General features: G+C 42.8%; 1 protein-coding gene and 1 long non-coding RNA gene across 5 annotated transcripts in view; one reads left to right on the forward strand and one right to left on the reverse strand.

The window, feature by feature from the left end:
• tbkbp1 (TBK1 binding protein 1) overlaps positions 1 to 26334 on the reverse strand; it is a 114032-nt gene that overhangs the window by 45948 nt on the left and 41750 nt on the right. The window lies entirely within an intron of this gene.
• LOC137348186 (uncharacterized) overlaps positions 14501 to 26334 on the forward strand; it is a 48834-nt gene continuing 37000 nt past the window's right edge. Inside the window, exon 1 of the long non-coding RNA XR_010969091.1 lies at positions 14501 to 14595. This is a non-coding gene — a long non-coding RNA (uncharacterized lncRNA). The remainder of the gene's footprint in view (positions 14596 to 26334) is intronic.

Raw genomic sequence — 26334 nt, forward strand, 5'->3', positions numbered from 1 at the left:
AACATTTATCTCTTACTCAGCACCATCAAAACAGACTAATAGGTCATTCAATTAATTTGCTTGTTGTGGGAATTTGCTGTGTATAAATTGCCTGCTGTGTTTGCCTACATAACAACAGTCAGTACACTACAAAAATAATTCATTGGCCTTGAAATGTTTTAGGATATCCTGACAATGTGAAAGTTGCCATTGAAATGTAAGCAACAGCCCATTCTTTAAACTACTACAACTCTGTAATTCTCTTTTTAAATCAAACTATTTGCAATGAAAGTGGGAGGGGGATTGAGGGTACAAAACCATGTTCAGATACAACTGATGGGATGTTGCACAGAATTACATAAAACTTTACAGTACAAAAAAAAGGCCATTCAGCCCAATTATTCCATTCTGGTGTTTCTGCTCCACACCAGCCTCCTCCTGCATCTCACCCCATTAGCATATCCTTCCACTCCTTTCTCCTTCATGTAGTTATCTATCTTCCTCATCTGTTATTCCGCCTCAGCTGCTCCGTGTGGTAGCGAGTTCCATATTCTAACCACTCTCTGAATAAGGAAGTTTCTCTTGAATTCCTTATTGGATTTATTACTGACTAACATTTATGACCCTTAGTTTTGGATTCCCTCACAAGTTGGAACATCTTCTCTACATCTAACCTATCGAAGCCCTTCATAATTTTAAAGACCTCTATTAGGTCACCCCTCAGCCTTTTCCTTTCTAGAGAAAACAGCTTCAGCCTGAGTCACAGAGTCATAGTCTTTCCCTGATAGTTATAATCTCTCAATTCTGGCATCATTCTTATAAACATTTTTTGCTCCTTCTCCTGAGGCACTATGTCATTATTATAATATGGAGACCAGAACTGTGCGCAGGACAGTGAATAAAAGAGTGAGTTTAATGCCCTCTGGTGATGCACCAATTAACATTTTCATGAATATCGCACAAATGGATTTGATGTTATACAGAAGACTAAAGGACCATCATTGTTTCCAAATGGAACTGAGGAATTAACATGCTTTTGGTCCAGATGTAAAACATTGGATGACAGGTTAGGATGGTCTCAAGTTTTGATTTGTCAGTGCAAGTTGGGAAGAGACTGTCCAGAAACTTCACTCCAGAGTTTAAAGGGTTGATTGCACAATCTGGTGCTTCCAGTTATGAGATGCAGCATCACTCACACGGAGCCCCATCTCAGGAAACTGCAGTAGTGCAGATTAGAGTATGGCTACTTGACACGAACCCGACGCGACCCGACGGCTTGTGTCGGGTTCGGGTCAGGTCGGGTCACACGTCCACGTCTGGCATTCGGGCTCGGGTCGGGTCGGGCTGGGTTGGACACGGTGACAGCGAGGACGTAAAGGCGGGAAACACTCTGCACTAGTCTGCAGTGAGCGATTCCATCCTCTTCAATAAAGTTGATTATATTCTGGTGGTCGGGTCGGGTGTGGGAAAAAAATGAAAGGACTCGGGCCGGGTCGGATGTGGTTCTGTCAGGCTCGGGACGGGTTTTATTTGCAGACCCGAGCTGGCCTTTAATGCAGATTCTGATTTCCTTGTCGATTCATTTCAATGGATGAAGAATCATGAGCTGTGCATCTGTGACTTCCCAGGATGTGCTCCCTCTGAGTAGATTGAAGAACCATCCCTTAAATGAGTTGGGGTGGAATCCAAGCAATTGTGAATTGTACAAGGCCAGCAGAAAGAATAGATAGTGGAGATCGAAACGATTTACTCTGGTGGGGGAGTCCAGAACAAGGGGGCATAAACTTAAAATTAGAGCTGGACCATTCAAGGGGATGATGTCAGGAAGCACTTCTTTACTCAAAGTGTAGTGGAAATCTGGAACTCTCTCCCCAAAAGCTGCGGGTCAATTGAAAATTTCAAAAACTGAGATTGATAAAATTTTGTTGGGCAAGGGCATTAATGGTTACAGAACCAAGGTGGGTAGATGGCGTTAAAGGAAAGAAAGACTTGCATTTATATATCACTTTTCACAACCACCAGACATCTCAAACTGCTTTACAGTCAATGAAATACTTTTGAAGTGTAGTCACTGTTGTAATATAGGAAAAGTGGCAGCCAATTTGTGCACGGCAAGCTCCCACAAACAGCAATGTGATAATGGTTAATGGTTAAGATACAGATCAGCCATGATCTGATTGAATGGTGGAACAGGCATACTCTTGTTCCAATATTTCAATGCTAAAAACAGCCTGATAGTCTGAATGACCTTTGTCTTGTTCCATCCTTTCTTTTATTATTACATTGGATTATTAACACATATGCTGACAACTCCGCTGCTTTCCCTCTATTAACAGTTACAATTTCTCTAATTTGTTTCTATAAAAGCTTACATATACACACAATAACAGCAACCTACATTTATCCAGCATCTTTATTGTTGTTCTCTCCAGGTCTGCTCAACACCTCCCACAGTCATGTATGGTAACAATACTTTATAATCTATAAATTACAATCTGAGATGTGAACGTTCACATGTCGGTTTTGCATTTCTCTGCCTGCTATTTTAGTCTTAGATCAGTTTATTTTAAATCGGTCAACACCTTGGCTAAAACAGATGCCAGAGTGACTTCGTATGAACACGTTAAATGTTTGTAAGCTAACATCGCATACAGTAATCTCAAGGCTTACATTGTCGCTTCCTTCTGCTATATACAGGCTTCTAAAATCTACATGTGGCCCTCACCTAATTTCTATGTCCCGATTTACCTAAACTACTCTCCTACTTCTTACAACCTCAGTGATGTCCTGCACTATGTATCTTAGCCCTTCACCTGGGCTTCTGTATATTACAACAGGATATAAAACAACAGCTTGTATTTATAGAGCACTTGTAACTTAGTAAACACCCCAAGCCACTTCACAGAAGTATTATCAAATAAAATGCGACATCAAACGAGCGGGGGGTGGGGAGGGGGGGCGGTGGGACTAGCTCAATTGCTCTTGCAGGGAGTTGGCATGGACTCAACAGGCCAAATGACCTCCTTCAGTGCTGCAATAATTCTATGATTCTATCAAGTCCATAAGGATAATTAGGACAGGTTACCAAAAACCTGGTCAAAGAGATAAGTTTTAAGGAGCAACTTAAAGCAGAAGGGAGAAGTGCAGAGGCAGAGAGTTTTAGGGAGGGAATTCAAAAGCTTGAAAGCTCATCAGCCTGAAACGTTAACTCTGTTTCTCTCTCCACAGATGCTGCCAGACCTGCTGAGTATTTCCAGCACTTGCTGTTTTTATTTGAAAAGCTTACGTCCTGGATTGTGGAAGACGCACGGCCTCCAATGGTGGGGTGACAATTGTGGGGAATGCGCAAGAGGCCAGAACTGGAGGAATGCTGAGATTGCAGAGAGATAGGGAAGACCAAGGCTATGGAGGAATTTGAACATGAAGACAGGAAATTTAAATTAGAGGTATTGCTGGACTGGGAGCCAATGTAGGTCAGCAAGCACGGAGGTGAAGGATGAAGAAATACTATGCAATATATAGTGCAAAATATATGACATGCAGGCAATATAATTAAAATTGTATGTACTGGTAAACTAAAATACTGTACACTACATAACAAACAATGCAGTGTATACTATCCACACACAATCACTCATACACACACACATTTATAAACTCTTTATCTATCTCAATCTATCTATATTTATATGATTAGATCTTAGCATTGTTTTCAGAAGAAAGTAAAGTAAAGTAACTTGACGTATTTTTAGGTTTTTGGGCAGCAGCTTCACATTTTACTTTTAGATCTTAGGTTTTCAAATAGTTTGTGTTTTTATGGGTTATTCTGAGTTTTTCTCCATTTAGTGGGAGGAAATGCAAATACTACCTGGAACAGGATATGTGAACATCTCGATGTATATTTTCTGATGAGGCGTACAGTGTCCCCGGAGCAGAGACACGCCTACACCCACTTGAGTGCTCATGGAAAGTTTGGGACTTCCATCACAAAATTTTTTTTTAAAATGTTTTTATTTAAATAGGAAATAAATGTAAATAATAACTTGTATTTATATAGCACCTTTCACAACCTCTGGAGGTCCCAAATTGCTTAACAACCAATGAAGTATTTCCGAATTGTAAGGTAGGGAAATGTGGCAACCAATTTGTGCACAGCAAGGTCCCACAAACAGCAGTGACCAAATAATCTGTTTTAGTGACGTTGATTGAGGGATAGATATTGGCCAGGACACTGGGGAGAATTCCCCTGCTCTCCTACTAGTAGGGCTGTGAGATCTTTTACGTCCACCTAAGAGGGCAGATGGGGCCTCGGTGTAACGTCTCATCCGAGAGATCGAGATGAATGACCAGTCTGACTAAAGTAAAGCATTTTTGCTGACATTTGGTTATCTGTTGGGTTTCTTTATCACTGCCATAGTGTAGCTTCCGGCTGTTTCTGCAGGGTGCAAAAATATATATTACACTTTGTACTGCAAAACGGTCACTTCCTATATTCAGATGCATTGAGTCAAAGAGACTTATCTTAACACCTTGTTGTTTATAGGACATCGTATTCAATAGGTCAGTTTGACACTTGATCAGCTATGGACACACAGGCTGAAAGATTCACTTGAACTCTACTGTATATCAGATGTATTTGTATGCATAAATATTCTGAGCAATTAACAATCTGTGAATAGCTGATGCATATTACAAAAGATACAGGCATCTAATGCCATTTGTTTTAATAGATCTTCAAAAGATGGTAACCTTATCACCATCATCAAAACATATCTCAGACCGTCTTTACCTCAAGTCAGTCCGAGTTTCAAAGCCAGCAAAGAGGTTATGTTAGATCTGGCTAAAGTTCTGATTTTTATTTTCAAATCTTTCCATGGCCTTACCCCTCTTCATCTTGGTCATCCCTACCGGGCCCACAACCCTCGAAGATCTGGCCTCTTGCACATCCCTCGTTTTCATTACTCTACCATTGATGGCTGTACATTTAGCTGCCTAGATCCTAATCTCTGGAATTCCCTCCGCCACCTCTATCTTTTTCCTTTAAAACCTTGTTTAAAAGCTACCTCTTTGCCCAAGGCTTTTGTCACCTGAGCTAATATTTTCTTAAATAAAAACGGAAATGCTGGAAATACTCAGCAGGTCTGGCTGCATCTGTGGAGAGAGAAGCAGAGTTAACGTTTCAGTTCTGATGCAAGGCCACTGACCTGAGACGTTAACTCTACTTCGCTCTCTCCACAGATGGGGCCAGATCTGCTGAGTATTTCCAGCACTTACTGTTTTTATTCCAGGTTTCCAGTATCCTCAGTATTTTGCTAATATTTTCTTATGTGGCTCGGTTTCAAATTTTGTTTGATAACGCTGCTGTGAAGCGTTTTGGGGCATTTTACTACTTTGTGTGCTATATAAATGCAAGTTGTTGTTGTATGATAACATTTCACCATTTAAGCAGTGACTGTTTCAACGATCAATTTTTACGTTAAGAGGGGTGCAAGAGAAACATCTTTCATTTGACATTTTGAGCATGTAAGTGAAGGTTGTAAATTATGTTCATATCAAGTACTCTTTATTTGTTCAATATTACATAAATTTGTGCTTTTTTTAAGCAATGAGTCTTCATTTGAACAAATGTATATTCTAAACTCCCAGTTGAATACACGTGGTCTCATATGATTAGCCCAATAACCAAAATATAGAAGCAAGAATCCTCTGTTTGATCCCAGGGTCTCGCTATATTTACCTAGAAACTGGGCAGACTTATAGGAGTGGTCATCATCCTAAGTTATACATCTAGCATAAATAATAGTTAATCTATTCTTTATTGATGATTGGTATGGAAGGAAAGTTAACCAGGACACTAGGAGAACTGGTGAAAGGTTAATGATCTGAAACTCAATTTCTCTCTTCACAGATGCTGCCAGACCTGCTGAGTGTTTCCAGAATTTTTTGTTTTTACGCCAGGAAAACTCTCTGTTCTTCTTCAAATAATGCCAAGGGACCTTTAATGTCCACCAAAAAACACCAGCCTAGGCTTATCATCACGTATAAAGGACGGCAACTCTGGCCAATGCAACGTTCCCTCAGTATTGTCCCATAACCTGCAGATTTCAAAGCGAGATGTTGGACTGAATTTTCAATTTGGGGGCAGGAAACAGGAGCTAGGACTGTTTCTGCTTCCCGAATCTGCCCCCGGGTGGGGATGTGGAAACAGTCCCTGGTTGGAATTTTGACCAGGGCACCCCCTTAATTGGCATGGAGACCAATGCCTCATGGGGGCAGGCAGCTTTGCCAGGCTCCGAACCCACCTTGGCCAAAATGGCCGACTCCAGGAACGGGGCCGGGGAACCAGCAGACCGGCCCGTGCCGATATTTTCAGGCCCCGTCCACCTCGTTCCTGACATCGGCGGGACCTGGAAATCCCACCAGATGTTTCCAAATGTGTCGGAGACCAAAAATACGGGCCATAAATATAAGATAGTCACTCATAAATCCAATAAGGAATTCAGGAGAAACTTCTTTACCCAGAGAGTGGTTAGAATGTAGAACTTGCTACCACATGGAGTGGTTGAGACAAATGGCCTAAATGTATTTAAGGGGAAAGTAGACAAGTACATGAGGGAGAAATCATCAGAAGGATATACCAATAGGGTGAAATGAAATAGAGTGGGAGGAGGCTTGTGTGGAGCATAAACACCAGCATGAACCAAATGGGCTGAATGGCCTGTTTCTGTACTGTAAATTCCATTTAACTGAGCCAAGCTGACTCTAACTTACACAATTCAAATGTAATGGAACCAAAAAAGGGGCAACAAAGTAGCCCACCACATTTCAACAGCAACACATTGCACCCCAGAAAGGCATCAAGTTCATGCTCCTTGCACATCCTAGATTTTCCTTGTTCCACCATTGGCGGCCATGCCTTCAGCTGCCTCAATTCTAGGCTCCAGAACTCCTTCTCAAAACCTCTCAGGCTCTCTTTCTCCCTTTCCCCCTTTAAGAGGCTGATTTGACCAAGTTTTTGGTGCATCTGTCCTAATATCTCCTTATCTCACTCACTGTCCAATTTTGTTGGATAACACCCCTGTGAAGCACCTTGAGATGTTTTATTATGTTAAAGGTGCTATATAAATGGACGTTGCTATTGCAGCTTTGCCCGCCGCCCCCCACCAACTGCAGCCCCCCCCACCCCACCCCGCAAAATATTCAGTCTTGATCTTAGCTGTGCTGTCATAAGTGGGTTCTGAGCAAAGACGAAGGCAGGTACTTTTCCCACGTGTGGAAGTGAGTCTCTTCATCCCTGTCCTCCTGATTGCCTCTCACAGAGGGACACCGACAGGGGAACCGACAAGTCCTATCAAACCGAGAGACATTACGAGCAACAGATTCTAATCAAAGAGAAGGGGGGGGGGGGGGGGGGGGGGGTGAAGGGAGAAAAAGAACAGGATACCTGACAGAATGTATTTCTTTTTTTAAGGAAACAAAAACAAATGTGGTTTGAAAAAAATTGCTGAGTTCAATCTTTCGAAACCGCAGCCATTATCGACAGCTATTGTACGGAAACAATTAGTGAAAATAAGTCACATTTTATACAGGCAGGTTATGAGGACAAAAGTCAGAGCATTTGTGCTGAATATTGGTGAAAGATAATAAATATGCCTCATTTACATATTATTGCATTCTTTGAATAAGCCATTATTTCTTTATTAAAAATTTGCCTGATTGCAGATAGAGTTAACCTTTTGAGGGCAGCAGAAACATTACTGGATAATAGAAATAGCATAAAATGATTTTGCAACAGATGATGTTGACCCGACAACTCATCATGGGTTTGTGGTCACCATTGTGCTTGCAGGTACCTATTGTGTCACACGCACGCAACAACACTTTCTAGTTATAACACTCTGCATCTTATTTTCTAATACTTTGCTTTGTTTTCATGAGTATTGAGTCTTATCAAGATATGAGATGTTGAAGGATGGAACACTTTCCATTTCAAATGTCTCAGACCTGCTCAATAAATGTTTTCTGTTGCCACAACTTTTTCAGTGAAAAACTGTGGCATTTTTACGCACTGTAGGTGTGGTATAGGCCAAGGGATCTGTCATGCGATGCCCAGTCACGCCAGTTCACTTTGCCCTAATTATGACGGGAATGCACATTGCATGTAACACTGGTTTTGTAATAACTCTCAGTCTGGTCAACTGATAGCCATCAAAATAGTGAATCTCAGAAAAAATTAAAGGACACCAAATTTAGATCCGTAGCTGGGGTGCACACTGTGTCTCTAGCTGCTTCTGGTGTGGCCCGCATGGCACTCCATCTTGAGAGGGCATTCGCATGGGCGTTCCCTGTGAGTGCCGGAAGCAACTGAACTGGTGAAATCAGGATGTTACGCCGCACCACCGGCTAATATGACGCCCATTTCCCAAATTTTGACCACGCAGGTCCATTCAACAAATTTGCACGCACTCACAAAAGATCAAACGTTCAGGGTGCAAGAAGGACCCAGGACTAATGTTATTTAAAGGACTAGGCACCCAGCTTGCAGGTAAGGTAATTTTGAAGAGCTTCTGCTATTGCAAAGTGTCTGGAAGTACTGCAGAGTGTTTCTGGAAGTCTTGGTTCCTGGAATTTGCCAGGGAGTGTTGCAGCATCCTCACTGGGAGTGAAGAAGATTTTGTGGCCTGTCTTTACAAAGGCTACAAACGTTATGGGGGCTGCAGTGGCAGTGCCTCTGGGCCTGGAGCACAACAGGGAGATGGAGCAGAGGCTGTGGAGAGGGCAGGCTTTGCACAATGCCCTCTGCCAACTTGCAGCTGGACTCCTCCATGCTCCCTGACAGTGACAGGAGGCTGTCAGGCAGGACAGTCCAGAATGCTTTCTAAATAAGTCAGTGAGATTAGTCAGGCTTGGACATTGTATCTGACCGAGTGGTTTAGACTGACAAAAGAGGCATTTTTCTATCATTTTTGATATGTATATTTTGGGTTATGAGGACAAGTCTACCTGGTAAGGAAATAATGCACCAAAGCTGGCATCCAACCACTTAATTAAGGAAAATGGAAGAATCGGGCAGAGAGAGGGTTTCAGGGTCATAGATGCTGCACTGGAGGCATTAGTGGTGAAGGTGGGCAGGAGGAGCAATGTAATGCTTCCATGGTTGACCAGACGGCTCTCAAGGACCGCCCTCAGACGGGATTGGGAGCAGGTGGACAGGGAGGTCAATTCCTGGCATCTAGACCCATGGACCTGGCAGCAGTGCCACAAGAAGTCTCATGACCTCATGCAGGTGATCAAGGTCAGTGAATGCATCTTCACTTAACCACCTCTCCAGCAGCCTCTCACACTGTCCCAATGCAATGCACCCCCATCACTCACAGCATTGGTTAATTGCAGGGCAAAGCTCCAACTACACTGGCCCAATAATATGCCCAAGTCCCATCTCAAAAAAGTGCTCCCCCCCCAACTTTGTCAGCAGTTGGCATGTTCTATGCCAGTCATACCATGAGAAACTTTGAGTGGGATTACCAACATGTGTCAGTTTATCAGTGTGTGCAGTAAACCAATGCACACTAGGAACTGGCGGAGACTCCCCAAACTCATTTTTTGTGGCATCCTTACAGCTAGCCAACTGGGGAGACTTTTATCCCATTAGTCTGAGCTGAATTTGTGCCCAAATCCCACAAAGGGATGGTCTAATCCACTGCACCACCCACTCACCCACTGTATGCTTATTAATATTTTAGTACATTTACAACAAAAAAATTATTTTATAATATTTCATCACTACACTATCAGACCAATGGTAATAATGATTTCCATTTCCAAACCGGTGTTTGTCCACACACACGTTCTAAATAATATTAGGCTATTTCTCACTGACATCTTGTGTGCTTTTCCAATAGTTTTTCCCCCATTAACCTCTAGAATTGTTGCAAAGCAGACAGGAAGTGCAATGGTGCAGTTAGCTTACTGTCCTTTTAACTCTAAAAAAAATCGAGGTGTGAAACTAGACTAGACAAGGGGTACAAAAATGAATCTGGTCACTTTCAAGTGGTTGCCCAATTGCATGTAATATGATAGAAATTGACACAGAATAAGTAAGTTCACATAGACAGTGCTATGAGAAAATTATAATTTCACACTGGTGTAAACCCACTTTAGTGGGGGTGAGTTTAAGAACTGTAAGGACCAGATTCCTCTGCTCATTAAGTATAGCGAGATCACAGACATGTTTGTGAAGATCTCTCTATTCACTATTTTGGATAAAAGTGTAAAAGGTTCATAATTTCAGTAGAAAAACTGAAGAGATCCATATGAGAGAAAGCACTTGCCTTTATAAAGTGCTGATGGGAAAGGAGAAAAGAGAGAGAGAAGGAAAGGAAACAAGGAAAGAAAGACAGAATTTTCACCTTTCATGACCACAGAGGTCCCAGTGAGCTTTGCAGTCAAGAAACTGCTTTTGAACAGTTGTGGGAAGAACTGTGCATATCTCAGCAGTGCCCCAACATGCTTCAGGTAAAATAATTAATAACAATTCAGTCACTGTAATTATTTCAACACATAGTCATTTGGTAGTACAGAACTTGAGTATTGCTGAAAATAGAGGCATGTTGTCTAAGCTTTTCGTCTTGCACTCATCAGGACAATACTCAAGAATACCAATGTAAGGGAAAGCAAACAACTTTATACTGTATGAGAAGACAGTGCTGAGTGGTTGGCAAGTGAACCCTGATTGGTAGAGGCGTTGCCATGGAGAATGCACCAGTTTATGGTGACTGACAGTTGACTGCCAAGCTTTGTTTGAAATTTAAACCAGGCAGCTTGACTCTGATTGGTCAAGGCATTGCCCTGGGGAATGAACCAGCGAATGGCTGTCACTTATTTTGTTTGGTTGATACAGGCGCAATGTGTGTACATGTTCTTTCTGTTTGCAAGAATAGGGACCTGTGTATTAATATATGTAGCTTCCAGTTCCAGCACCACACTGCGAGCCCTACTGACAATCTTAAATTGGTTGTCAGCGTAATTCTTAGCACACTGAGGATTGTTTAGCAAATGTTGTCCAATTGTGGAATCACATCTAATGTTGGAGACTGTTCTTTGTGTTTTGCAAGTACGGGCTGGTTGGGTACGGCCTGTACCTTGCTCATTGCGAACAGCGGAAGGGACATGTTGTTTAATACAATCCACCAGTCTTTGGGACGTACGGCCGAGATACCTATTTCTACTTAGGAAGGTGCCGCAAACAGCTATGAGATGAATGACCGGTTAATTTGCTTTTGAACATGTTGGCTCATGGAGGGTTATCCACCTGAATTGACAAGCAGGGCCTGCATTTCACGTTTCGTCTGAAGGACCGCACCTCGAATAATGCAGCACTCCTTCCCGACTGCACTGCAGTGCTAGGCTAGGCTGGATTATACACTCAATAGCTGAACCTAGAACCTACTGCCTCAGAAGCAGGTGCGTTAACGACTGAGCTAAGGTGATATTTGATGAGTAGTGGCGTTGCTTAGCATCATGACCAGGGAAATTCTGAGCCCACTGTTGGAGCAGAGCGGAGGAGCTTTACTCTGCATCTACCCCACGCTGTATTTTGATCTACGAAGAGCTTAACTTGCATCCCATGCCTAAAAATGCACAAAATCAGCAATTTTGTAGATAACACACCCCTAGCTTTGTACCATCAGCTTTATGTGGCCTCCATTCTCCTTTACACAAAGTATCTGGCACACGTTTTCTTACTTTCTTGTTTCGTCAATCAGGTACAGGCATGCACTAAATACTCCGAGAATGACTGAAGGCGCCCTCCCTGCCCAATGAAGCTCAGCAACGCTTAATGAAAACAGTGTCAGATTTACTACAGACTGCTTGCAGTTCATGTTGACTGTAGCAGTATAACTAGCAGGAAGCAGCATCGCACTGGAGAAAAGGCTGAACAAGCATGCACTCTACGCCCCATTTAAATACCTAGCTGCTATTTCTCTGCAAACATCCTTGTGATAGTATTAGAGATAATACAGAGGAAATCTTTTTAAAAACTGAATGCAAAGATCAGAGGGTTAGTATAACTAATGGGAGACTGGAGGTCACACCTCTGTTAAATTCCTTCAACCAAAGTTTGGATTTTCTAGAAACTATACAATATGGAATCATATGCTTATCCCAAAAAGTGGGATTCTGTGTACAACCGAGCTGCATAGAACGGTAGGCCCCAGATGCTCCTCCTGGCCTGTGCTGAGTAAACAAACCCGAATAAGGGTGGCAATTGTACTCTGAGAATTGGCTTCAGCACTCAGAATTTAGCCAATACTGAGAAACCACTGCTGTAATTAGGTACAAGTGGGTGTTAGAACTGGATTAAATTCAGCTGTAATGCCTTTCCTAGTTAAATACCTTGTTGAGAATCACCATCAACATAAAGTCATAAGTAAGAGGGGCAGGAGTAGGCCATTTGGCCCCTCAAGCCTGTTCTGCCATTCAATAAGATCATGGCCGATACGATTGCGGCCTCAACTCCACTTTCCTGCCTGCCCCCCATAACCCTTAATTCCCTTGTAGATCAGTACTTTGTCTAACTCAGCCTTTAATATATTCAATGACCCAGCCTCCACTGCTCATTGGGAAAGGGAATTCCTCTTCATCTACATCTCTCATCTCCATCTTTAAAGGGAGAGATCTTATCTTGAAACTGTGCCCCCTAGCTCTAGATTCCCCCACAAGGGGAAACATCCTCTCAGCATCAACCCTGTCAAGCCCCCTCAGAATCTTCTATGTTTCAATCAGATCACCTCTCATTCTTCTAAACCCCAATGCCTATAGACGCAACCTGCTCAACCTTTCCTCATAAGACAACACCTTCATCCCAGGAATCAGCCTAGTGAATCTTCTCTGAACTGCCTCCAATGCAAGTATATCCCTCCTTACGTAAGGTCTCACCAATGCCCTGTACAGTTATAGCAAAACTTCCCTACTTTTATACTCCACCCCTCTTGCAATAAATGCCAACATTCCATTTGCCTTCTTAATTACTTGCTATATCTGCATGCTAACTTTTTGTGATTCATGTACGAGGACACCCAGATCCCTCCGCACCTCAGCATTCTGCAGTCTCTCTCCATGTAAATAATATTCTGCTTTTCTATTCTTCCTGCCAAAGTGGACAACCTCACATTTTACCATATTATACATTATATTCCATCTGCCAAATTTTTGCCCACTCCCTCAACTTAACTATATTTCTTGGCAGACACTTTGTGCCCTCCTCACAACTTGCTTTCCTACCTAACTTTGCATCATCCCCAAAATTGGTTTCAATACACTCGGTCCCTTCATCCAAGTCATTAATATAGATCGTAAATAGTTTAGGCCCCAGCACTGATCCCTGTGGCACTCCACTAGTTACAATTTCCCAACCTGAAAATGCCCCATTTATCCCAACTCTCTGCTTCCTGTTAGTTAGCCAATCCTCTATCCATGCTAATATATTACCCCCAACTCCAGGAGCTCTTAGCTTATCTTATAAGAACATGAGAAATAGGAGCAGGAGTAGACCATCAGGCTCCTCAAGCCTGCTCCACCATTCAGTACGATCATGGCTGATCTTCTCCCTCAACTCCACTTTCCCTCCTGCTCCCCATATCCCTTGATTCCCTGAGAGACGAAAAATCTGTCTATCTCAGCCTTGAACGATGGAGCATGCACAACCCTCTGGGGTAGAGAATTCCAAAGACTCACAACCCTTTGAGTGAAGAAACTTCTCCTTATCTCAGTCTTAAATGATTGACCCCTTATCCTGAGGCAGTGCCCCTGGGTTCTAGATTCCCCAGCCAGGGGAAACAACCTCTCAGTGTCTACCCTGTCAAGCTCCTTCAGAACCTTTAATGTTTCAATGAGATCACCTCTCATTCTTCTAATCTCCAGAAAGTATAGGCCCAATTTACTCAGCCTCTCATCATAGGAGAATCCTCTCATCCCAGAAACCATTCTAGAGAAACTTTGCTATACCACCTCCAAGGCAAGTCTATCCTTCCTAAGACATGGAGACTAAAACTGTGGTGTAGTCTCATCAAAGCCCTACACAATTGTAGCCAGACTTCCTTATTCTTGTACTCCAATCCCCTTGCAATAAAGGCCAACATGCCATTTGCTTTCCTAATTGCTTGCTGTACCTGCATGCTAACATTTTGTGTTCCTTGTACGAGTCTCTCTGATCATCAACATTTAAAAGTTTCACACCTTTTAAAAAATATTCTGTTTTTCTATTCTTAGTACCAAAGTGAATAACCTCACACTTCCCACATTATACTCCATCTGCCTCCTTGTTGCCCACTCACTTAACCTGCCTATATATTTTGCAGCATCTTTGTGTCCTCCTCACAGCTTACATTCCCCCCTAGCTGTGTTTCATGAGCAAACTTAGATACATTACTCTTGGCCTCTTCATCTAAGTCATTAATATATCAAGGTTCAGGCTCAGGCACGGTACTGAGAGCTGCTGGCTCTTATGCAACCGCACCCATTTAAGTGGCTGCGCCTTCAGGGCAACGGGGGAGAAAATTAGTAAAACATATAAAGGGTTCAAATGTGTTTGCTGTGAAGAAAACATCTCCTGTGGTATGTGAGTAGGAGTTCTCTCAGCACATTTCCTATAATGATAACTAATGATTATTTGTCTTGATAAAATCATTTTACTATAACTCCGTATCACTGAACCCTAAATGTACAATACTGCTCTGTCACGTCAAGCCTGTTTACGTCCAAAACCATTGCAACTCTTCGCATTTTTCTAACAGAATAACTCGTGATTAAAGATAGTTTTGGCTGGTAAAAAAATGCTTCATTTTAGCAGGTGGTGGAATGAGGATGCTGGGTTAACACAGGGCAACAAAAAAAAACACCAATGCGGTGATTTGGGTAAATGGCTCTATCTTTACTGATAATGTTTTCTCATTCTGTTGGGCCTCCGACTCCTCCAAGCTGGTTTGTTCCACTGCTGTGGCAAGCCTTTGCTTTTTTATAAATTTCTAATTTTGGTTAACCTCTCCTGAAGGCCTGGACTCTCCCGGTGGTGAGGTCCATAGGCTGAGGTCACTCTCTGATACCTCAGTCAAATGGCATTCTCTATTGGTGCTCCAAAGCTCTGAGTGCCAGGCAGTGTGGCTCTGGTGCAGGGGTGGGGGCGATGCTGTCACAATCATGGAGGACATTCTCTGCTCAGCCTGATCCTCCCCCCACTCTACGTCCAAACATATGCACTTTCCAGTTTGGGATCACTGGATGACAACCAGGAGCGGCAACCATGTGGTGGAATTATTTTTTAATCCTTTCTCTAAATCAAGGGCGCTGAGGCTAATTGCAATGCTGTAGTTGAGTTCAGCTAACTCTAAGGCCAGAATTTTACGGCCTCCCCACAGGAGCGGGCTGGTGGCCGGGAGAGGTCGTAAAATTGAGTAGAGGCGGGAGGGTGCCGTTCCTGATGCCTTCCTGCCCCCGCTGCAATTTTAGCAGGCGTAGCGGTGGCGAGAAACGGCCCACCCACCCCAGGTCAGTGAAGGCCCTTAAGTGGCCAATTAACTGACACTTAAGGGCCTCCTCCTGCTGCCACTTGTATTTTACCAGCGGTGGGCAGACGGTTCTTGTGGGCTGGGGGAGGCCCTCCTGATCGGGCACCCTGTGCCCCACGGAGGGCCCCCCCCCCCCCCCCCCCCCACAAAAGCCCCAACCGCCCGCACTGAAATAAAACTCCGCTATGCCCCCCCACCCCACAACCGGCGCCCCCTTGCCTCGCCGGGGCCCACTGATTGACCGGTAGCTCTTGGAGTCAGGACTTCCTGCCTCAGAGAGGTGGAAGTCCCACCCAAGTCCAATTAAGAGCCTGGGGAGCGTAAAATTATGACGTGGCTCCCCAGACCCAGAGGAAGCAGGCTCGCCCCCATCTTTCTGGCCGTTGGGTGGGGCCTCCTGCCCAACGTAAAATTCTGGCCTATATGAATTGTGCTACAACATATACATGTAAGATATCAGCTATGCCTCTATGGTCGTGCCCTTACCTCTGAGTCAGTAAGGCTGTGGGTTCGAGCCTCCTCCAACAGTTCAGCACTGAGGGAGGGTCAGCCTGGATTTTCCCTCAAGTCGATATATGTATGTGTACGCTAGCACACCAAGCCTACAGAGTGTGTGCGAACATCACACAAAAAATTGAGAGCTGCACTTAGAAAAAAAGGTTTTAAAACAAACTCTTGTAAATAGGCCTGGGAGGGGGAGACTGTGTCTGTCTAATCCTATAACTAATTGATGGCTTTTTCCACGGCATTTCAATTTAAGTAAATTATGGGAGATTGCTTCTGGTTTCTAACTCATTGTCAGAAATCATCTTGAGAGCTGCAAAGACAGACCGACACTGGTACAGGAAGAGCCATCTAACACCTCTAGTCAAACAGGACTGTGTGCATGCTCATTGCAAAAATAAAAGCGAAAACATTTTATTAAGAAAAAACTCCCACGTCAAGTTCGTTAAAGTAGTGCAATTTGCAACAATAAATCAGTATTTTATTCATTATTTTATATTGTGTGCTTAGTGATATTGAGAGTTTATTAATCACAGCAATGAAATGTTAAATTAAGCTGTAGTGGTTTTAATGTTTAAATTGAATAGCTTTAATATTTAGATATTTAATAGTTCCGAATTAAGATCTTTTCTGAAAATTGCAATTCACCTATATTTCTTTTCACAATTCTAGATAAGTAGGTTTTTAAAAAAGGGATCACACACACATTGAATATTTTATGCACGTTTGCACCCAGTGGCTGCACAAAATGCTGGATCTTTGATTGAAGGTTCAGAACAGCCCAACACTGGGTGTTAGGCTTTCTCACACTTTGCAAAACATTAATTCTAAAAAAAAACCTCCGTTTAAAGTGATGGAGGGCAGCATTCTGCCTTATACCTCAAATTACAGTATTGTCTGCTATTAAGATACAGTGCTTTACTCCCAACATTAGGTTAATAAAATTGTACAACTGGTTCAGGCAAATCCGGTGTGTGAATAACTTGTTTTCAGCATTTAATTGGTCTATCTGGAATTCACTAGGAAACCGTTATAAGAATTTTCTCTTGAATTTTAAATCTCCTTAATTCTTTTTCCCCCTGACAATAAATAGATAATCTCCTGCACCATTGCTTATGAAGTAGTCTGGGGCACATTTTCTGATGTTTAACTCTGAAGATGATCTTATTAGTTATCTGATGTAGTCTAAACATTGCTGATACTTTACAAATAATGTTATGCTGGTGAATTAGGTTTTATTGCATTATACCAAACAGGAGAGCCTTGGCAGAATGTGTCAGAAGGCTGTGGGTTCAGGTCCTGCCTTGTGCACAAAATCTAGGTTAGCATTCCAGTGCAGGCCTGAGGAAGTGCTACAGTGTCAGAGGTGCTGCCATTCAGGTGAGATGCTAAACTGTGGCTCTCTTGGCTGGAAGGAAAAGGTCCCTTGGCACTACTTTGAGAAGAGCAGTGGAGGTGTCCTTCCCAATATTTATCCCTCAACCGACATTAATTAAAAAAAAACAGATTATCTAGTCATTATTACATTGTTGTGAGATCTTACTGTGCACTGTGTTTCTTATATTGCAACAATGACTACACTTCAAGAGTGGCTGTAAAGTGCTCTGGGATTTCCTAAGATCATGTAAAATGGAAGTCTTTCAGGTGAATTTGTTCCATTTTGTATTTTCTCTCTAAAATTTTGGCATTTGGTGCTGTAGCATAGGTTTTAATTAGGTTAAGAATATGGCAAAGCTGCTGAGGTAAGCTTTCCCGTTGTATATGACCTGTTAGTAACAACATCTGAAGTACCACAGTGGCGCAGTGGTTAGCACCTCTGCTAGTGGCGAGGCACAGCCTCACAGCTCCAGCGACCCGGGTTCAAATCTGGGTACTGCCTGTGTGGTGTTTGCAAGTTCTCCCTGTGTCTGCGTGGGTTTCCTCCGGGTGCTCCGGTTTCCTCCCACATGCCAAAGACTTGCAGGGTGATAGGTTAATTGGCCATTATAAATTGCCCCTAGTATAGGTAGGTGGCAGGGAAATATAGGAACAGGTGGGGATGTGGTAGGAATATGGAATTAGGGTAGGATTAGTATAAGTGGGTGGTTGATGGTCGGCACAGACTCGGTGGGCCGAAGGGCCTGTTTCAGTGCTGTATCTCTAAAAAAAAAACTCCTGGGGGGGTGTGTGTGTGTGTGTTTTGGAGGTGGGTGTGCTCTCAGCCCTCGCTCTCCACTAGATTTTCTTGTAAAATCTTCTCCCAGGAATTTCACAGTATCCGTTCCAGCTCGCAGAACAACTTTGCAGTCACCATTTATTTAAAAAGAAAATTAAATTTTACAAGCTGTTGTGGGACTTTGCCAGTTCAGTGGTGTGCGCTGTATGAATTGTGAGCAGTTTCTCAGATATATTGTGTGAAAGACTGCAAAATGGAAACTTCCTTTGTGAAAAATTCATTCTGTGTTAACAAGGCTGGTGCCAAGCACTCTGCACCCCCACCCCCCCCCCTTCCTCCCCCAACCCGCTCCGAGCGTGGGTGCTAATGTGCCCGTTCAAAAATAAATCTAACCCTCAAACGAATATTTGTGAGAAATGAGCTTTCCACCATCGCTTTTTGTTCCAAAGCGAAAAGGGATCGGTTGTCTTGCAAAAGGGAAACAAAAATTGCAACAATAAAACTTCCTCAGGGTTAAATTAGCGGAGAAGCGGAGTGGGGTGGATGATTACAGAGGTGACTGGAATTTCCTAACAATGTTTATTTGCAAAGTTTCATTCTATAATTTGTGCTTATTACCCTTTATTTGAATGAATTGTGAAAAAAACCCACACTTTTTATATCACCACTTCCACTGGTATCACACGGTACGGACTGCAATTGTTAAATTAAATAGAGGCTCACCACTACCTTCTCAAAGGCAATGATGGATGAGCAATAAATCGCCAGTGAGGCTAACATCCCAAGCACGAAAAAAAGAATGGGATAAATGTGATATGGAATGGCAATTAACACAGGACTGTGACTGACAGGAGTTACATAAATGCAAGTTGTGTTGTAATACATGAACTGCTCACAAAGCCGCCCATCTTCATTTGACCAAGTTTTGACAACTTCTGAACCTCTTTGTGGCAGATTCCGAGCTAGCTCTAATCCAATGTACAACTTTACCTCATTAGAAATGCAGCAAGGGCTGCTTTCAGGACTGAAGCCATGTCGTTGACAGACTGGGATGCTTTCTAGACAGCATTTAACTGCAGGTGTTGTTGATATTCTCGCTCACAAGAGGTGATAACTCTCACCAGTGAAAGTTAAAAGAGGTTGATAGACGTGTGAAAGTTCACCTGACTGCCTGTGCCAAAGGCTGTTTTCTGGAGCATATTTAACACCTGCAATCCAACAGTAGCCATGAATGAATAAAGACTGCACCATCCAATGCCATGTTCCTTTTGTTACTTGTCCACTGAGTCTCCTCAGCTGTGGGCACTTTGCACTCAGGAATGGATGCAACCAGTACCAGCTCGCATCTTCAAGTACACGTAATAAATTTAGGAGTGCCCGATCTTTGCTTCTTTTGAATGGGACATTAAACTGAGGTACTGTCTGCTCTCTTAGATGGACATAAAAGATCACCATGTACTATCTCAAACAAGAGCAGGGTCATTCTTCCCAGTGTCCTGGCTGACATTTATCCCTCAACCAACTTTACAAAACAACCAACATTACAAAATCTGATTATCTGGTCATTATCACATTGCTGTATGTGGGAGCTGGCTGTGTGCAATTTGGCTGCCACATCTCCTACATTACAACAGTGACCGCACTTTCAAAATTGATCTTTGGTGTAAAGTGCCTTGCAGGGTCCTGAGGTCATGAAAGGTGCTATATAAATGCAAGCTCATTCTTTCAATCTGAAACACAGTGTGTCACATAATACAGAAAGATTTGCAGTTAAGCATGTCACTCACAAGTGTTCCAAACCACACCATATACAATGAACTACCCAGTCACTTATACCATTAGCATGTCAGGAATATCGTGCCTCATTGAAACAAAGACTACACTTATAGAATAAGAACAGGAATGTCACACCTCCATCAGTGTGTTATAATACTTACAGAGGTGTTATGCTTCTGTAAAACAGGCACCTCTGATATAAACACCACATACACCTCAGTAAAATTGATCCCAGGGCAAATCTTCCCACATGAAATGATTTTCCATGCTCACCAATTGTAGTGTTCTCTAAAGTTCTGTTTCTAGCACTGATAGAGTTCAAGTAAACTTCCATTTCATTGCCTCTGCACCACCCCTTGGTAAAGCAGATGATGTGTAATTCAATATAAATAGGGAGAAAGCTTCCTCTGTGGCTACATGTAGTGAATTCATAAACCCGTTCTTTATAAATGAGCTTATGATTTTGTGACCCATAACACGAAGAGGAAAATCGTCCTCACTGTGTCACCATTTCTTTCACCAGTGAACGTCCACCAGTTGAAGTAAAATCCAGATCCACATTCAAGACGCTATTTCTCATGACTCCTTCACCCTCAGATTTGAATTCCGTTTATCCGGGCAAACCCAAGTAAAATTCCCCGCAGCTGCATTCACCTCAAATGATCACACACGGTATCCAGAGAATTCCGCATTGCGCCGACCAGGTAGATCTGGATCTGTCTGTGTTCAGAGCTACTGACAAAATACTACTTAAGAATTCGTTAGTGCAACATCGACACCAAGCATTTGGCTACGTATTTTCATAAAAAGGGATATGAATAACTGCAAATGTACTGAATTACATTTCTATAACCAGGAATGGACAATTTTAACTATGAGGAGAGATTGGATAGGCTGGGTTTATTTTCTTTGGAACAGGGAAGGCTCAGGGGAGATTTAATTGAGATGTATAAAATTATGAGGGGCCTAGATAGCGCGATTAGAAAGAAGAAATCTCCATTAGCAGAAGGGTCAATAACCAATGGCATATATTTAAAATAATTGATGGAAGGATTAGAGGGGAGTTGAAGAGACATTTTTCATCCAGAGGGTGGTGAGGGTCTTGAACTCACTGCCTCACAGGGTGGTGGAGGCAGAAACCCTCATCACATTTAAAAACGCTTGGAATTGCACTTGAAGCTCCGTAAACTACAGGGCTACGGATCAAGGGCTGGAAGGTGGCATTCGACTGGTTAGCTCTTTCTCAGCCAGCATGGACATAATTGGCCAAATGGCCTCCTTCTGTGTTATAAATCTTTCTATGATTCTATGTTTCTATGTTAAGTGCAAGGAGCTTTCACACTTTCCATTTTATCATTCTAAAAGGAAGAACTTACATTTATATAGCGCCTTTCATGACCTCAGGATGCCCCAAGGCACTTTACAGCCAATGAGGTATTTTGAAGTGTAGTCACTGTTCTAATATAGAAAATGCAGCAGCCAGTTTGCACACAAGATCCCACATACAGCAATGTGATAATGGCCAGATAATCTGTTTTAGTGACGTTGGTTGGAGGATAAATATTGACCAGGTCACCAGGGAGAACTCCCCTTCTCTTATTCAAAATAACACAATGGGATCTTTTACGTTCACCTGAGAGGGCTGCTCGTTTAACATCTCACCTAAAAGACCACATCTCCAACAGTGCAGCACTCCCTCTGTACAACTTGCTGGAGTGGAACTTACAGATGCTACCCATTGAGCCACATGCAAATATTGCTTATTTACCACCTCCTAAAAACTGTTGGGAGCTTACCTTGCTAAATATACGTATATAAAATGAATATGTACCACACCAGGAAGTACATGTGCAATCTGAGCCACTATACTGAGTATCCTTCCCCTAGAATATTTCATTGTATTTGTGGTCTTAAGTTGCTAATTCTGTTGAGTTTTTTTCAGTGGTTCTCTGGCACTCATTCTCAGGCTGTGGTTGGTGAGTCAGGGCAGCTATAAGCAGGGAAGTCTTCACCCAAATCTAGCCCTCGGTTGCAGCACAGACAAGCATATGACCACGGCCAGTGGCACCTGCTACGTACAGGGTTGGTTTGGGCTGTGGAGGGAAGGTGACAAGGCAAGACTGATTACCACAAAAAGCTATTCCTCACATGTTACCTGCCATAGTAACAGGTATGACCTGCATTGAATTATGCAATCCAGTTGCTAACACTGTGCTGGCCGTTACTTTGCTCCTCTATATGTGGTTGTGCGCTCAGTGTTTGCTTTAACCTCCTTAGAATTACAGCAGTCTCTAAACATGCAAATACTTAAAAAATACAAAATATTTAGAGATGAGGTGAGTAAATTTAGTGTTCCTGGTTTGGAGCTCCTTGCCAAGAGTGTATATTGGGAATTCAGAGCATATGCACTCCTCAATTTTCTATCTATTGATTTCAACGGACAGATCTTGTTGGTGGTCACACACCCCAATGCTCAATGTTTCCTCTCAGCGTGCTACTGTCATACTCCGGGCTAAAGATAAAAATTTACCTCAAGATTCAATGACTGAATGGCCTCCTCCTGTGCCCTGCACTCTTCAAGAACTCTTCCTTTACATTCCACACAAATAATTCACCAAGGTTGCAACATTAAAAGTTAGTCATGCTTTAGGGGTTGAATTTACACAGGGGTTCTCCAGATCACTGGAGGAAGATCTAAGGAAATCTTGGATTCAACCCCTTTGTGCCTGCAGACAATGTGTACGGCAACTTGCATTTATATAGAGCTCCTTAATGTAGTGAAACATCCCAAGGTGCTTCACAGCAACATAATCAAACAAAATTTGGCACCAAGTCACATAAGGAGATATTAGGGCAGGCCACCAAAAGCTTGGTCAAAGAGATAAGTTTTAAGGAGCATCTTAAGGAAGGAGAGACAGGTAAAGAGGTTTAGGACTTGGCAGCTGAAGGCATGGATGATTTCCCTGGCCTCATTCATTTTAGTGACTGCATTGGAAAACATAGACTAGGAGAGCACTACACAGAGAGACTGCAAATTTTTTTAAAGGGACTACATCTCAAAGAAATCATTTTCACGAGGCATACTGTCTCTTTAAGGTTAGTTACCATTATTTTTAAGATGGGTGCAATGACTCCATTTGGAGGGTACAGCTTCATCTATTGCTTATTTGGATATGTTAGATTACTACAGGATGCTGACACTTCCTGTCATAATTTAACTTACCAGCTCCCTCAAGTGTCACTAAGATGCAGTTACAATATATCAAAAGCAATTTAAAGAAAGCTTTACATAGCCTATGGAAACCCAGGAACAAATTTGCAGGAATACAAGACATTACAAAATGAGAAAATCTAGATTTACTAATATTGCACCGGAGATTACGAATGTCAGTTGTGTGGAGAGACTGGAGAAGCTGGAATTGTTCTCCTTAGAGCAGAGAAGGCTCAGAGGAGATTTGCTAGAGGCATTCAAAATTATGAAGGGTTTTGATACTGATAGGGAGAAACTGGGTTAGAAATCGGTCTCTGCAAAACAGGTGATTTTGGATCTGTTATACACAGTGTCTAATGTTCAGTTCCATTGACTGAAGTTTTTCCATTGGCAGGAGGGTCGGTAACCAGAGACCATAAATTTAAGATAATATGCAAAAGAAACGAGGGGAGGTGTCGAGAATTTTTTGACGCAGTGAGTTGTTATGAATTGGAATGCACTGCCTGAAAGGCTGGTGGAAGCAGAGTGAAAGGCAACTTTAGAAGAGAATTGGATAAATAATTGAAAAGGAAAAATTTGCAGGGCTATGGGGAATGAGAAGTGGAGTGGGATGAATTGAAGAGCTCTTTCAAAGAGTCAGCACAGGTATGATGGGCTGAATGGCTATAAGACCCTCATGGTGACAGATAGGATAGAGCATTACAGTGAGAGGCAGGCTGGATTCAACTATAGCACAAGTGAACACTGCAATATCAGCAGGTGAATGCTTAATACATTTAGATGAAATTCTTTAATGCATTAGCTTAATGGAGGTGGACTACTTGGAATAGTGAAGGGATCTCAACTGCAAACTTATTAGGCATTCTTACACTAATATCAAACCCCAAAGGTAATAATTTCACATCTTGTTAGAGGTTACAGTGCCATCTAGTCAGTCAAGAGGTTGCATCAACTTAGAAAGAGGTTAGAGCACAATGACAGAATCTCATTGCCATTCCATCTGCTGCTATCAAATTGTTGAAAGAATTAAAAAGTCAAAAACTAAAGGCTGGCAGAGCAGCACAGCCCTCTGAGGCACCATTGGCAGCTTACCTGCTGCTCCATCCATGCACAGATGGTGCATAGCACAAGGAGAATGGTTGAATGGGAGAAGATATAAGAAAAAAAACAAGAAAGTCTTGCCTTCCCAAATTGGGTTATTACATTCCACCCATTATAACGAGCTCTCCCATCTACTCTTGATCACCTTCTGTTTAAGTTTGTGGACCTTTGGGTTCGTGGGGACAGGCACCACCCAAATGAAGTCCAAAGTATCTCATGTTCACTTCTCAATTTGTGCTGATCACAGCCGCAGCAGCTAAACGGGGCACCAGAGCTAGAGAGGGCAAGGTAGAAATCAACCTAGCGAGTCCACCCACAATCGCAAACAAAATGACCTCACTGGGAAATAGGAACAGGAATTGTCCATTCATCCCCTCTAGCCTGTTCTGCCACTGAGTTAGATCAAGGCTGACCATTATAAGGTCTGGCAAACATGGGATCTGTTGTGATGCTCTGAGCATTCAAATTATTTGCTGAGCACTCACTGCTCTAGCTCATAAAGTTTAGGAAAAGAGGGTGAGCTGGTGCTTGTGCCCAGCAAGGATCAGGATAGGAAGGGGGGAAATTGAAAGGAGCTACACAGATTAATTTCCATTCAGTCTTGCTCATTGCTCCATTTGCCACTTGGTTTAGCTCCAGCACAACAGAGGAAGCATCTAGAATTGATTTGGTTCTCTGATGCATGCTCTCAAAAGGGAATGACAAACCGGAAGAGCACTGAGATGGACCACTGCCAAGAATGGCTTAGGCAGGTCTGATAAACTCAGAGCTCTTGCCACATTACGTGGTATAAATTAAATGAAAGATCACGAGGGGGAGTTGGTAAAAGTTATCCACTGAGCTATGGCTGACAAGAAACTAAAGAACGCTGGACTGCAGATTAGTTAGGGACGGCTGAATTCTGATCTTTTTATGCACATTGCCCTATGGCAATCTAATGTATACTCAACAAATGGAGCTCAGACAGCATACGTACACACGGATTAGAAATTAGCCTGTTGAACAGTTCTTAGATACCAGTCTTGTCCAATATGTTAGTGACCAGCCACATGCGTCCAAACACATTTTTCATTAATAAATAAAAATTAGGTAATAGACATTATCATTAGGCCTGTGATCGCAATACTCCCACTCACACAGCACATGCAAGTGAACTTTAACCTTTTTGTGCGTTTGTTGGGAAAACAGTAAGATAAAAAGCAGAGTATGTGAGTGTTTTTTGTTTATTGTGTGCACTTACTTCCCTGGTTACTGCTTATTGGTTACCTGCAAAAATGATGTTTAACATGGGTGAAAACACTGGACTTCAGCACCATGGAAAAACTAGCAATATTGTACGGAGTGGGGAGTGCCAATGTGGGCATAACCACTCCAGGCCAGCAGCAGAAATCAAACCCAATCAATAATGGACAGCTCCAAAAGGCAACGTGCGGGGAGCATCCAATCATGGTCTGGAAGGAGATCGGGGCCAAGTCTAGAGGGAGAGCGAAGGGATGAAGGTCTGAATGGAGAGCAAGGGGGTAAGGGTCTGGATAGAAAGCAGGGGGTTGGAGGGTCTGGATGGAGAGTGAGGGGGTGAGGGTCTGGATAAAAAGCGAGGGGGTGAGGATTGGGATGGAGAGCGAGGGATGTCTGGAGAACAGGGAAGGATCGGGAAGGAAAGTAAAGAAGAGTCTGGAAGGTTGGGTGGGTCTGGAGGGAGAGTTTTGGGGGGTTCTGGAAGGAGAGTGGGAGGGATTTGGAGGGAGAGTGCGGGGGGGGGGGGGTGTTGGTTCTGGAGTGGGGTCTGGGTCTGGAGAGAGAACTGTGGGGCTGGGTTGTCTGGAGGGAGAGCAAGTTGGTCAGGCACATCTGGTTTCAGTTAATATTCTTAGCAATCAGTAATAAAGGCAAAGTACCACTCAAACTGATGCACAGAAACTCAAAAGCAGCTAAAAATTGCTGCATAAATTAGCCAGGCTGTCTATAAGATATCGATTTATCCACAATCACTGTCTGCACATCCCGAACTCTGCCTTCTACAAGCTCCAAGAGAGGACATG

Source organism: Heterodontus francisci, chromosome 33 (genome assembly GCF_036365525.1).
Source record: "Heterodontus francisci isolate sHetFra1 chromosome 33, sHetFra1.hap1, whole genome shotgun sequence".
NCBI lineage: Eukaryota > Metazoa > Chordata > Chondrichthyes > Heterodontiformes > Heterodontidae > Heterodontus > Heterodontus francisci.